This window comes from Pygoscelis adeliae, unplaced genomic scaffold, assembly GCF_000699105.1.
Source record: "Pygoscelis adeliae isolate BGI_AS28 unplaced genomic scaffold, ASM69910v1 Scaffold38, whole genome shotgun sequence".
Classification (NCBI taxonomy): domain Eukaryota; kingdom Metazoa; phylum Chordata; class Aves; order Sphenisciformes; family Spheniscidae; genus Pygoscelis; species Pygoscelis adeliae.
Window position 1 is genome coordinate 2,321,221 of NW_008825614.1, and position 4,646 is coordinate 2,325,866.

The window sequence follows — 4,646 nt, forward strand, 5'->3', positions numbered from 1 at the left end:
TCTCGTGTATTTTCTCTCATTAACTTTGTGGTTACCCAGCTCTTGGGATGCTATCCAGGATGAATATGGTTGCTTGCAGCTCCTTTTGGCAATCTGTTGTGGGGAGGGGAGGGACTGCATTCCCAGCTCCTGGTCAGAAGTCCCTGAAGTCATAGTCTTTCCCTGCTACACGCAGTGATCAGAAGGGTATGTGAAAAGCTCCCATTTTCCCCAAGCCTGTTGCAGAGAAAAGCGGCAAACATGAGTAGCCCTCTGGGGCACCTCTGCATGGCTTTTCAGCTGGGGAAAAGAAGTGTTGTGGATCAAACATTAACCTGGTATCCCTTTCCCTCTTTGGAAAGAAAAAAAGGTGACTTATTGCTTTAAGGTTTTGGCTTAATTTCTTAGAATAGCATCAGTTCAGCATCTTCTTAATTTCTCATGCCCTCATGCCTGGGAAATAAGTGCATGTCATGCTCTCCAGAATGAGGACCTGGGGTTCCCAGATTGTGACCTGCAAAGCCATCGTGAGCCCTTACAGCTGAGAGCAGCAGAATGATCTTAAGCCTTATAAGCCATCCTCAGTACTATAGAGTTTTTGATTCAATTTTACACTATTGTGGGCACATAAGAGTTTGGAAGCGGTTTTGCTGGTCTGAAAAGTTTGCAGATCATCGCAGTGATTGCTGTAACATCCCACTCCGCAGACCTCTCTTCTATTTTATTCCCTGTGGGGCTGTATTTGACAGGCTCTGAGCTACAAGGGCCGTGTGGGAAACTGTCAGGTTTACTCCTAACTTAATGGCCTCCTTTGGAACCTGCCTGCTGCTCATTTTCTGTCACCAGGTGTTGCCTTTCAGAGCTGGGAGCTCGCCGTTATATTTTACAGAGGGAAGTCTCGAGACCCAAGTTTTTCCTCCTTTCTGCCAGTCCCAAACAGATCTGATAATTTTCTTTGCAAACTTACGGTGCTAAACATTAGTCCTTTGGTAGCTTTCTCATAACTGCTCTGGCACATTTCCACCCCTTCAACGGTTACAGAAACTAGGCAGCTGTTGTAAGGGGGGCAGGGGTAGCAAGCGATGGGGGGAATCCTTCATTTGCCTCTCACCGATGGAGAGAGGCTCCAGCCTTGTACCCACTCCTTCCCTCTCAGTTGCTCCCAGACATGTGTCCGTTAAAAGGCTAGCTTCTGGGGGGCTCATCTACAAAGCACCTAATACCACATAAGCTGGGGCCTCTTTACCCAGTCACTAGGTTAGCTTTTAAAGGACTTATATGTTTTTGTATACTTTTCTTCTTCTGATCTCTCAGTGCATGGAGTTAGCTTGGTATAGCAGACCCTTATTCTGTTTGGAAACTTTGGGGTGTTTTTATTTTCAGTTTCTGTGCTATAATGAGGAAATTCCCTAAGAAAACACATTTTAGAAAGTCTTTAGAACAGTAGAAGTGAGTATTGAATTACTGCTTGGATGACTGCTACTTGTCAGATAACCCAGGCAAGGTAGATCCAAATTTGCCAAATATCCTAAAAGAAAAGAAGGTAGTTTAGTCTGGGGGAAGCTGTGATATAGGAAGTCATGTGTGTGACTTTTCTGGTAAGTCATCACAGTTGTTTAGCCTTGTGAAATATTTTAAAAATTATTTTTCTGAAGGAGGGCTAGCTTAGCTTCATTAGCAACTGATCAGTTATGCAAGCCAATGAAAGTAATGCAAAGATATGGCTGAAAATTTACAGTAATTGGCATAACTGCAAGATTTTATGCAGACTTTTATTAAGCATATACCAGCTCTCCTTCAATGGAAGATGTGACTGATTAAGGCTAGAGCTGGTTCCAGTTCGACTGAATAGCAAAATGTGCACTGAATAGCAGGATTAGCTCTGTGTGGGTTGCATTTTCAGTTTTCTGCCATTTTAGTGGTTTGAAAGCTTGATCTTGCAGCATGCCAAGGGAGGTGGTCTCAGACTTGGGGCTTGCCCAGCCATCTGGGGGAAAGTTCTGTTAATCCTCCTAATCTTTGAAGTGTCAGCAGTGCCACTGGCAGATGTGGTTTTAACATAAAAGCAATGGAGATGGAGGAGTAGCAGAGCCTTTGGTGTGCCCGGTAACCTACTTGGACAGTTAGTCCAAACTGAAATCACTGCTAGTGCATCTTCACAGCTAATATAACCTTTTGTAACTGCCAGTCTTTGTGATATACTACACCTCTACTAGAGTAATTGCTTGAACTTCTCGATTGCGGTGTAGATGTAGCTGTCAGGTGGACTTACTGAGTTTATATGTTCGACAGAATCGCTCTAAGTCGTGCCAGCGCTGGTCCCTCACCCAGAAGACACAACGCAGTCAGCTTTGACTGTGGCTCTTCCCACTGTCAATGTACCTTCTCCACCAAGAAATGGACAAGTAGGGTTGCATGAATTTAGAAATTACCTTGTGCAGGAAGAACTCCACTGCGTCCAAGACTGAAGGACCTCGTAGGTTTATCTTGAATTCAAAAGCTGAATTCTCATTGGCTTCGCTGTGAATTTAATCATTCTTTGGAAGTTACTTATCTAGACCAGAAGGGGTAAGAGTTTTGTCAAAGGAATCGGGAATGAAATCCTCAAAAGCTGTGTGTCTGATGCAACTTTAACGAATTCATGTCTATATGTAAGGAAGAAGTCCCAGAAACCTGTCAAACTAATTACCCACTGCTGGTCTACAGCGTGCTGTGGCTGGCTGTGCCCAAGGGTAGCTAAGGGAGAGGAGAAAGAGCTGGTGTCAATTTTAATTTTGCAGAGCAAAACCTTGGGAATACATTGCTCTGTCTTCTATAATCTCCCTATAGTACAATTCTACAGGCAGAAATATGGGCACGTGGGCATGCGAGTTCTCTGCCTCCAGTGTTTTGGGCATGCTGGGGTATTATTTGGAGCCAGAAATCAACTGGGTAGGGGACGGGAGGAACTCAAAAGAGCAGACTTGCAGCTTGCCCGAGGCAGCCATGTATAAGAAAACAGGATTCCCTCTTTACTTTTGTTTTCTGCATCACTGGTGGAGGGTGTATAGGAAGCAAGTGCTGTGAAATTGCCTCTATCCCTTCCTTCCCAACCACCTATGGAGGTTTGAAGCAAGAAGAAAAAGAAGAAAGAAAAAGAACATAGGATATCTCATTGCTTCTGTGGCAGCTGGCAGAGCTGGCCAGCGTTGAGGGCGGGTTACTGATGTGGACTTGGAGCAGGGTAGGAGACTGAGACAGAAGCCGTGACCCCTCATAACAGTTCTTCGGATGTGTGCCTACAGCAGAGTAGCTGTGTACATCCCATTTCCTCTGGTTACTTCCACGGTAGTCACAGGCTTGCGTTCAAAGACACCTTCCCCCTGCCCTTCCTTATTTTTTTCTTTTTAAATAAGATGCTCGATGGTGTGCTCTCTTACTAATTAAGTTGTTATAGTCCTGGTGTACTTGCAATAATTTTGAAGTCCTGATTCCACTTTGCAGGATGCAAGCCTGATGGTTTTTTGATTAATGAATTGTCTGGTCATAACTTCTTAAAATGGGCTGTAAGTAACATCTGTGTGAAGCATGGCATGCAGGAATGTATTGCATAAGTAATGTATCTTAAAGGCATCTTGTCATTATTTTGGTCCCATTAGTGAACTTTTTCTCATTACTTGGATCAAATAGGATTTCTACGTATAGTCTGAGCATGATGACACTGTCTTTTGCTACTGTTTATTTTAGCTGTGTTGGTAAAGAACAGGCAACCTTCTTTTTCACCTCTGCAATAAGTGGGCCAAATTCACCTGTGTTGAAGTTACATGAGGCTGATTTGGGCTCTGCTTTTTCATAGGAAATGTGCTGATCAATGCAGAAAGCATTTTTGTTTATTTGTGTTCCAAAAGAAAGCATGGCTTGCGCAGCATTTCATATAACAAAAATCACATGTAGCCACTTGTTTTCATGTGTGTGTGTGTGCTTAAAATTGCTGTGAACAGCATAAGCAAATCAGGACCCAGTGCCAACCAATCTATGTGGATTGATTTTTTTTCTTTTTTTTTAATTATTTTTTTCCCCCCTCCCAGGTATGAATTGAATTCTCCATATGCATGTCTTAAGCACTTTTTAGGTCAAAGACATATTCATATATTGTTTTTCCCTGTCTATATAGTTAAAGAATTGCAAGGGCATGGGAATTTGCTTGCAGAGAGTCAGCTAGGAATTTCTCTTGTAAAGAGAAGGTCTCTCAGCTGATGTACCTGCTGCCTGTGCTGAGCTCCAAACACCATTTAAGGAGAAATAGCGGAGGGGATGGAGTGTGTTCGCCTCTCTCTGAATTTCCAGTGATTTATGTTCCTTTCCAGATTACAGTCATACAGTCTAAATTGCAGAACTCCTGAGCCTGTCATGACATTTGCCAGAAGATGGTCCACAGACCTGGGGAGTCACTGGGTTAAAGAAGTCTTGTCACAGGCAAATTTTTAAGGCTTTTGTGAAATGAAAGTCACATTGATGGGGGAAGGTTGGCTGACAGCAAGGGAGGGAAAAGAGTCTTGCTGTCTGACTACAGATTATTTTCTAAGCTTTCTCTGCCTGTTGGCTGGCAGTATATATGGGATAAAGAGTAGTTAATGTAACTTTTGGATGAAGTGAACTGCTCTTGGAATTCATAGGTTCATATCTAT

General features: G+C 43.2%; 1 protein-coding gene across 1 annotated transcript in view; it reads left to right on the forward strand.

The window, feature by feature from the left end:
- Positions 1–4,646, forward strand: part of ITPR2 (inositol 1,4,5-trisphosphate receptor, type 2) — a 234,126-nt gene that overhangs the window by 12,565 nt on the left and 216,915 nt on the right. The gene's annotated exons all lie outside the window — the stretch shown is intronic.